The following is a 10,241-nucleotide window of genomic DNA, read 5'->3' on the forward strand; positions in this document are numbered from 1 at the left end:
TTCATTAGATAAGAAAGAATAGAAAAGGAATAGGGTTAGAAGGTGGTTGGAAAATAGGGACCAGAGTTCCTTTTTGGACATATTTATGAGCTATTAGACCTAATGACAACACGACGGGGGGTCAAAGAAGATCCCTAAGTCGGTCAGAATGACAATCAGTTCCCCTGTAGTCTGCGTGCCTTCCTTCTTGTATGCCAGTAGCTTCCTTGACATACCTGTCATGGATGCATCTCCCTGTCCTGATTATTGTGCTGGTTCCTCAGGCCCTGCTGGTTTGTGAGTGAGCTCCTTGGGTACATCTTTGCATCTCTAGGTAAGACTCAATGCCTAGCCTAATGTAATAGCCCAAAATCATGCCCTCCAAATAAATGAATGTATTGGTGCTTTGTACTTTAGCTTATCATTTCTAAGTCCAAGGATTCCACTCTCTATTAGAAAAGTGTCTTCTGTGAAGATAACAAGGGTCTGCTCCAATGTCCCCAGTAAGTTACCTATTATTAATGGTTTCTATCCTTTCATATGTGCCCAATGTTACCAGTAATTTTATCAACAAATCCAAAATTCTAATCTTTAATGGAATGGAAAATTGTTTTCTTGTGGCCCAGGACGGAGATGATTAGGAATCCAGTGTAATGCAGGGAGAAGTTCCCAGAAATACAAATTTTCCTCTTGGTTTATACAACTGGACAGGATGTCGTGTGTCTTCAGGAAGGGAAATATGGTATTTACAGTGAAGGGAAAGGAATGATCCATATAGTGAACAGTCTTACAGTTTTCATGATACATTTCTCCGAACATGAATCAGAAGAAAGTCTGCTTGATATATGGAATTAATGGTAAAATCAGGGTAGAAAAATTTGACTACATGAAATTCCTTTTACGGAGATTCACAATAACTATTAAAGGCTCTAGGAAGTCTCAATGACTCCTGTTTAATGCTGACTGGCACAGTATTTTCCAGTTTTATTTGATCTCACAATACTTTTTATTTTTAATAACACTTTTCAAAGTGCCTTAGAACTAGTGTTTTTGGAACATGCAGAGCTGACACAATCATATCAGTGATTGATGAAAAGGCAGACCCAAGCCAGAAATGCATACACTTTAATGCAAGTAAAGTATATAATAGATATATCTGCAGAACAGGGACACAACAATGCTACCTTCACAGCTATACAAAAGGGCAAGAATTCCACCTGATGGGACTGAGCATTCCATGAAGCTCCTGAGAGTGCTTCAACTGTTCTGCATACTGGCTCCACACCTGCCTGCTCGCCAGGTGAAGTACATTGCAGCTTATTCCCGAAAGTTCAGCACTCAGGTGTATATCTCTTCTGCCATGCCTAAAGCCTGCACTTGCAATCCAGCCTCTGGTCTCAGATCAATATCTCACAGTATTAACTCAGCAGGTTCATCTTTCTTTGTCATTGTAAGACACATCTTATACCTCAGCCAGAGTAGAGCAAATGCTCCTTACTAATACTTCAATAACTACTTGAACTAGTCAATGAGAGGGTAGTATTGTTCTAATTAAACAAATAAAAGTAGTTCACTTTCCCTTTAATCATTTGACTTAACCCATTTTTTCATCTGTGAGAAACTGGGCTCCTACTAAATTGACTCCTATTGACGTACATGATCTTCTCCAGCAGCTTATATCATTTTACTCTTTTCAAGCATTATTATGGACTCATGACCTTTTCCAAACTCGATTGGTTCAAAATAATGGTATTGTTTTCCTTTAGACATTCAAATTATCAGTATTAGGAAACCAGCAGCATTCACTTCCTGTTTTGTCTTTTCTGACACTGCTGAAGGCTCTTCCTCTGCCTCTCTGAAAGCTTCTTGCTTTCTGTTAAGATGTCACAGCTCATCTGGGCTTTGCTTGTCCCAAGACATAAAATTGGATTCTGAGTCTGGATTTTTTTTTTCAGTAGAGAACGATATTCCAGGCCAACATAATCAGCCAGCGGTGAATAAGTGTATGTGCCAATGATAAGTGGAGGAGGAACAGAGGAGCTATCAGCCCTCTCATAAAAAAAATATAAATAACCATTTTCTCAAAGAATAATGAGTCATGTTGATGCTTCCAATTAATATCTATATTTTTCCAGGTTTTATATATTCAATGCTTATTTTTTCCAGGTTTTATATATTCACAAAAGTATGTGTGGCATATATGTAAGGTGTGATAAGTATGTCCGTTTTAAGCAATAAAACACTCTAGAACCTTAAAATTTTGTGTGACCTTTCCTGATATCACCCTACTCTCTCCCCTAACATCTGAATGTAGTCACTATCAAGAAGTTTGTGTTTATCATAGCCTTACTTTTTAAAAATAGTTTTACCACATATCCCTAGCAATGTATCCTTAAACAATACATTGTTTATCTTTATCTATTTATAAACTCTATAGAATATATATTCTTCTGCAGCTTGATTTTTGCTCAATATTGTTCTTGAGATTTAGCCACATTGACACTTGCAGCTGAAGGTCATTTATCTTTACCGCTATATAAATTTGCTATTGTCTGATGATACAATAGTTTATTCCTTTGCAGAAGAAAATTTGGGTTGTTAACCAATGTTTTATTCTTAAAAATGTTGCTATTAGGAGCATTACTGTACTTATCTCTGAGTATATATATATCAAATAATTTATTTTAGGTATGTGTCTCAAAATGGAATTTCTCCAATGAAAATACATGCCCATTTTTACCTTCTTTCGATACAATCAAATGCTTTAGACTATCTTTTTAAATTTTACATTGTCACCAGCAAGGTATAAAGTATTCACTTGCTTTCTATTTATGCTTGTTCATCTTTACCATTTGTGCTAACTAGATAAATGTGGTATGATTATCTTAAAATTTTTGATATATACTTTCCTGAATATGGGTGAAATTGGGCATCTTTTCCTATGCTCATTAACCACTTGGGTTTCCTCTTCTGTGAAGTCATGGTGTCTCATAGGACCAGTGCTCCATCTGGTTCTTAATTCTTCAGGAATATCTTTGCTCTTCCATGTAAATGTAAGGCTCAGCTAGACAAGTTGCACTGCAATGGCTTGGAATTTTGAACAAAATCTAGTACTTCTCAACCTGAGAAGTATAGTTATATTTTATACAATGTGTCTTTTATCCATAAACATGTCTCCATTCATCAGATCTTCCTTAATGACTGTCAATAAAATATGAAATTTATAATTTTCTCAATAAATGCCTTGAAAGTTTAAGTTGAATTATTTCTAGGCATTTAACATTTTATTCAGTTTTAATTGTATGTTTTTATAAATTACATTTTTTTATATTTATAAATGCAATTGTCTTAGATTCTATAAATAGAAACATTGTTAAGTCATCTCAATAGTTCTAATATATTACCGGTGAATGTTTTCTGTTTTGTCTATACAGACAACTGTGTTACCTACGAATAGTGATGGTTTTATTTTCTTCCTTTCTAATCCTTTTACTTTTATTTTTTTCATGCTTTACTTTTCTGGCCAGGACAATTAATTCAATGTTGAGTAAAAGTGATAATATCATTCTTTTATTGTTTCTAATCTAAAATGAAATACTTTAAGCAATTCTTTATTAATTTGATGTGCCTCCAGATTTACTTAGAGGCACAATTCACCTGGCCACAGAAGTTCCCTTATGCATGAAAAGACAATTAAAAATAAAAAGATATTAAAATTGCCCTTAAATGCATGGAAAGACGTTCAACCTCACTCATGACTAACGAGATGAAAATTAAAACATTTCTTATCAGGCTTGTGACTATTAAAAAGTATGACAATATAATCTGCAGGGAAGCTACTGGGGAAACAGGAACTGACATATATTGGTGGTAAGAATGCAAACCTATGTGATGCTTCTCAAGGGGAATTTGGAAATACCAGCAATATTATATATACCCTTATCTTTTGACCCAGCTATTCTACTTGTAGGAATTCACCCTGAAGATACATCTCCAGCAACACCAAAATACATATGCAGCACTATTTGAAATTGTAAATTATTAGTAACAACCTAAATATCCTTATATAGGAGAATGGATTAAAAAACCATAGTAGATCCACAAAGTGGAGTTATATGAAGTTGTAAAAAGTGAAATATCTCTATGAATAGATACAAACTTATTTCTCAAATATATTGTTGAATGAAAAAAGTAAAATGTAAAAGGTCATCTATTGTATGCTACCTTTACTATTAAAAGAAAGAGGAATAAGAAAATTTATATATCTTTTCATGTCTGGAAAAACTAAAAAAAAAAAAAACAGAAAACATAAACCAGAAATTAGTGAGACTGGTTACTGTGGCAGGCTAATAATGGCTCCCACACATTTGTTCATGCCCTAATCCCCAGAACCTGTGATTATTACCTTAGTTGGGAAAAGAGTTTATAAATATTATTTAGAATGTTTAGGTGGGGAGATTATTCTGGATTATCTGATTAGGCCTTAAATGTAATCACAAAGGTCCTTCTGAAGAGGCAGCCTGGAGTTTCACTCAGACACACAGAGAACAAGGTGATGGGAAGGCATAAAACGAGACTGGAGTGATGTGGCTACAGCCAAGGAACTCTAGCAATGCTGGGCAGCCACCCGAAATGGGAAGAAACTAGGATTTGATTCTCACTCAGATCCTCAGAAGACAGGGCAGAGGCTAGAATACATTCAGAGATGGGATTGGAATAATCAGCATGAACTCATGATTTTAATATACATTTAAATATATATTTATAAGCAGATGCGTGTAAATATTAATATATAGTCATAGTTATACTTTCTAGCTCAGTTTTGCTGATGGAGGCCTAAAAACAGTAATACCAGTAACACCAAGTACATCTTGCACCCAGATCTTCATTTCTAATTATCATTCTCCAATAAAAAGAACTAGAGTTCCTTGAAGGAATGGTTGAATCTCAGGCTGGACACATAAAGTACATGATGAGCCTGGAACATCTTTTCAGCCTAGCAAAGAAGAAAGTGCTCCAAAACATGATGCGGATATTTTAAAAGGTCATAGGAGTGAACTTGAAGTGGCACCCAATTATCAAAACTAGGACAATTTGAAGAATAAAAGATATAATGGGAGTAACGAATTATAACACAGAAAGTATACAAATATTCACAAGTCTGTATTGAATATAAATACATGAATTAATAAATAAAAGGGGAGGAATAGAAGCTCTTCCTCACAGTTGAATTTCAATTATTAGATAAAGATATAATCTTGAAAATCAAAGATGACCATTTTAGCAAATCCCACAGTAATAATTTTTTGCAGTCAAGCATCATCAATGGATATTGAAAATTGTGGGCAAAAGTGTGGTGGGAAACAGAATATTTACACAATCAAAAAGTATTTCCACAAGACACCTATTTAGAAAGAGGAAAATAGTATCTTTACAATGAGAAAAACCCCAGCAAACTCTACCTTAACGAGTTGAATAAAGATAACATTCTCATTAATGAGACATATCAATATTGTAAGTTTCCTAGTAGGATGTACACAAATGATACCTTGCCTCTGTGATGTTCTTGCTAAAAATGTGAAACCTGAGTTTAAAAATTGGGAGTCATAACACAAACCTAAATTAAGGAACATACTACAAAATACAGACACACCTCAGGATATTGTGGGTTCGGTTCCAGATCACTGCAATAAAGTAAATATAATGATAAAGGGAGTCACAAGAATATTTTGGCTTCCTAGTGCATACAAAAGTTAGGTTTACACTATATTGTAGTCTATTAAGTCTACAATAGCATTATGCCTACAAGAACAATATACATGCTTTAATTAAAACTTACTTCATTGCTAAAAAAAAATAAAAAACAGTAACAATTATCCGAGTCTGCAGTGAGTCATAATCTTTTTGCTGGTAGAGGGTCCTGCTTCCATGATGCTAGCTGCTGACTTATCAGGGTGGTAGCTGTTGAAAGCTGAATGATTGTGGCAATTTCTTAAAATAAAACAATGAAGTTTGCTGCATAGATTGATTCTCCTTTTACAAAAGATTTCTGTGCATCATCCCATACTGTTTGATACAATTTTACTCAGAGAACTTCTTTCAAAATTGGAGTTAATCCTCTCAAACCTTGCCACTGTTTTATCAACTACATTTATGTAATATTTTAAACCTTTGTTGTCATTTCAACAATGCTCACAGAATCTTCACTGGGAGTTGATTTTATCTCAAGAAACCACTTTCTTTGCTCATCCATAAGAAGCAACTCCTCATCTGTTACATTGAGTCATGAGATTGCAGCAATTCAGTCATATCTTCAGGCATCAGTTTTAATTCTATTATTTCTTTTTTGTTATGTTTAATTATTATCAATACATAATAGTTGTATATGTTTATGGGCTATATGTGATGTTTTGATACAGGTATACAATGTGTTATGAAGAAATCAGGATAATTGAAGTATTCATCACTTCAAGCATTTATCATTTCTTCATGTTAGAAATATTTTGATTCTACACTTAATTATTTTAAAATATATGAATTATTATTAACTATAGTCACCCTATTGTGCTATCAAATACTAGATCTTATTTATTCTCTCCAACTGCATTTTTCTACCCATTAACTATCTCCAATTTATCCCCACCTCGCTGTTACCCTTCTAAGTCTCTGGTAACAATCATTTACATTTGCAGTGACTTCCTCCACCAAAGTCTTGAAGTCCTCAAAGTCATCCATGAGAGTTGGAAGAAACTTCTTCCAAGTTCCTGTTAAAGTTGATACTTGACCTCCTCCCATGAACCATGAACGTTCTTACTGATGTCTAGAAGGGTGAGACATTTTTAGACGTTTTCAATTTACTTTGCCCAGATCCATCAGAGGAATCATTATCTATGGCAGCTATAGTCTTACAAAAATATTTCTTAAATAATAAGACTTGACAGTCAAAATTACTCTTCGGTCCATGGGCTACAGAATGGATGTTGCATTAAAGCAACATTAATTTCCTTCTACACACCCATCACAGCTTTTGGATGACCAGGTGCATTCCTTCTACATCTCCATCGCAGCTTTTGGATGGCCAGGTGCATTGTCAATGAGCATTAATATTTTGAAAGGAATCTTTTTTCCTGAGTAGCAGGTCTCAACAGTGGGCTTAAAATATTCAGTAACCATGCTGTAAACATATGCTGGGTGAAGTTGTTTCATTTATAGAACACAGGCAGAGTAGATTTAGAGTAATTCTTAAAGAAGCCCTAGGATTCTCAGAATGGTAAATGAGAATTGGTTTCAACTTAAAGTCGCCAGCTGCGTTAGCCCCTACCAAGAAAGTTAACCTGTCCTTTGAAGCTAGGCATTGACTTCTCCTTTCTAGCTATGAAAGTCCTAGATGGCAGTTCCTTCCAATAAAAGGTAATTTTATCTAAATTAAAAATCTGTTTAGTGTAGCCACCTTTGTCAATTGTCTTAGCTAGATCTTCAGATAACTTGCTGCAGCTTCTCTACCAGCACCTGCTGTTTCACCTTGCACTTTTATGTTCTGTAGAGAGCTTCTTTCTTTAAACCTCCCACACCAACCTCTGCTAGCTTCAAACTTTTCTTCTGCAGCTTCCTTATCTTTCTTAGCCTTCACAGAATTGAAGAGATTTAAGGTCTTTCTCTGGGTTAGGCTCTGGCTTAAGGGAATGTTATGGCTGGTTTGGTCTTCTATCCAAACCACTTAAACTTTCTCCATATCAGCAATAAGGCTACTTGCTTTCTTATCATTCATGTTCACTGAAGTAGCACTTTGAATTTTTTTCATGAACTTTTCCTTTACATTCACAACTTGGCTACCTGGTGCAAGAGGTCTAGTTTTCAGCCCATTTCAACTCTCTACATGCCCTCCTCACTAAGTTTAATTATTTTTAGCTCTTGATTTGAAGTGAGAGACCTGAAACTCTCCCTTTCACTTGAACACTTGGAGGACATTGTAGGGTTGATAACTGGCCTAATTTCCATACTGTTGTGTGTCAGGGAATAGAAAGTCCAAGAAAAGGGAGAGAGACAGAGAAAAGCAGTCAGTGGAGTAGTCAGAACACATACAATAATATTTAGTAAGTTTGCAGTTTTATATGGGCATTGCTCACAGAACCTCTAAATAATTAACAGTGACATGAAAGATCATTGATCATAGATCACTGTAGCATATGAAATGAAAAAATATAAAATATTGCAAAAATTACCAAAATGTGATACAGAAACATGAAGTGAGCATATGCTATTATAAACATTATACCAGTAGACTTTCTCAATGCAGGGTTGTCACAAAACTTCAATTTGTAAAAAACACAGTTATCTGTGAAGCGCAATAAAGCAATATGCAGTAAAACGAGGTGTGCCTGTAACTGGCCATTATTCTTCAAAAGTATCAAGTTTATAAAAGCAAAGAAAAAACTGAGAAACGAATAGTGACAAAGGAGATATGAAAAATAAATCAGTGTCTGGTTCTGGATTAAATTCTGTCTCAGAGAAAGTAAATTCGTGGGATAATTGATGACATTTGAATAAGGACTGTAGATTACTCAATAAGTATTGTATTGATGTTAATTTCTGTGTTTTGATAGTTGCACTTTGGTTATGTAAGATCTTAACATTTGGATAAGCTGAGAAATTGTATACAGAAATCCTTTTACAAGTTTTTGGTAAGTTTAAACTTGTTTCATAAGGAAAAATTTCTTAATTAAAAATTTAGAAGTTCTCATTTATTCTTCATTTGCTAATATTTTTAATTGAAATGTTCAATTTTGAATTTTATTCACAAGAACAAGATCATGTCCTTTGCAGGAACATGGATGGGGCTGAAGGCCATTATCAAACTAACGCAGGAACAGAAAACCAAATACCGCATATTCTCACTTATAAGTGGGAGCTAAATGATGGGAACACTTGGACACATAGAGTGGAACAATACTCTCTAGGCCTCTCTATAGGAGGGTGGAGGATGGGAGGAGGGAGAGAATCAGGAAAAATAACTAGTGGGTACTACACTTAACACTTGGGTGATGAAATAATCTGTACAACAAACCCCCATGACACAAGTTTACCTATGTAACAAGCCTGCACATGTACCCCTAAATGTAAAAGTTAAAAAATAAATTTTTTAAAAAAAAGAGAATTGTATCAAATGATTTATCTGCATCTTTCATGATGGTAGCATTTTTTTCTTTCATCAGTTCGTATGGTAAACTACATTATTTTACTTTTCTAGCATTAATCAAAACTTGAACTCTTGGCATAAAACAACTTTGTCATCAAATATTATCTTTCAAATATTGCTGTATTGGTTTGTGGTCTTGTTTGGAATTTTTGTATCTGTATTAATGAGTAAGATTGGCTGTCGTATTTCTGTCTTGTACTGCTCCTGCTTGTTTTCAGTTTCAATTTTGTAATATCTTCTCAAAGCAAGTTGGAGGGTTTTTACTTTTGTTTGTACACTGAGTTCATCTAAATATTAGGTTTTACTATATTATAGTCCATTGCTCTATTTTCAGAAATATCTCTCTTCCCTAGCCCTGTACTTTCTGAAAACAGTGTGCTTTCTGACCCCACTGCTGTGGACTTGGTCACATGACTTGCTCAGTCTAATGAAATGTGAGTGGATGTAATATGTGCCACATCCAAGCAGGAGCCATAATACAACTGGATACATATGCAGTCTTTCTTCTTCCTGTGTCCCCTATGGTGAGAAAGGCATATCCAGGATAGAGAAAGTTTCCTCAGTTTGAGTCCCAGAATTAGAAGACACATATAGAAGACATGATTCTAAAGCACAGCTAGAGAAGAGCTACAGCAAAGCTGCAGCAAAATAATATTATCATGTGAGCAAGAAATATGACATGCTGCATAAGACACTGCTACTTTAAGATTTCTTGTATGTAGTATAACCTGGCAAAAATTGACTAATATCCTATGCCTTAAATATTTTGTAGAACTTACATATAAAATAGTTTCGGTGGTTTATTTATGGGGAAGTTTTAAAATACTGATTAAATTTCCTTAATGGTTATAAGACTATTCAAGATTTCTATCTTTTCTTAAGTTAATTTGATAATAAAATTCTTAGAATTTCATCTATATTTTCAAGCTTACTGATACAACTTTTTCTATATCTTCTTTTTATCTTCCTAATGCCAGTAGAACTTAGGTACCAGTTTGTATTCCCTCATGTTGCAGATTTGAGCCTTCTTTCTTTCTCTCATTTTTTGTTTTCCTTTTTTTTGGAA

General features: G+C 34.5%; 1 long non-coding RNA gene across 1 annotated transcript in view; it reads right to left on the reverse strand.

Annotated features, from left to right (window-relative positions):
• The window catches only part of LOC105738986, a 29,161-nt gene extending 23,191 nt beyond the window's left edge, over positions 1-5,970 (reverse strand). Inside the window, exon 1 of the long non-coding RNA XR_001114829.2 lies at positions 5,819-5,970. This is a non-coding gene — a long non-coding RNA (uncharacterized LOC105738986). The remainder of the gene's footprint in view (positions 1-5,818) is intronic.
• Between the last annotated feature and the right edge of the window lie 4,271 nt (positions 5,971-10,241).

This window comes from Nomascus leucogenys, chromosome 3 (assembly GCF_006542625.1).
Source record: "Nomascus leucogenys isolate Asia chromosome 3, Asia_NLE_v1, whole genome shotgun sequence".
Lineage (NCBI taxonomy): Eukaryota > Metazoa > Chordata > Mammalia > Primates > Hylobatidae > Nomascus > Nomascus leucogenys.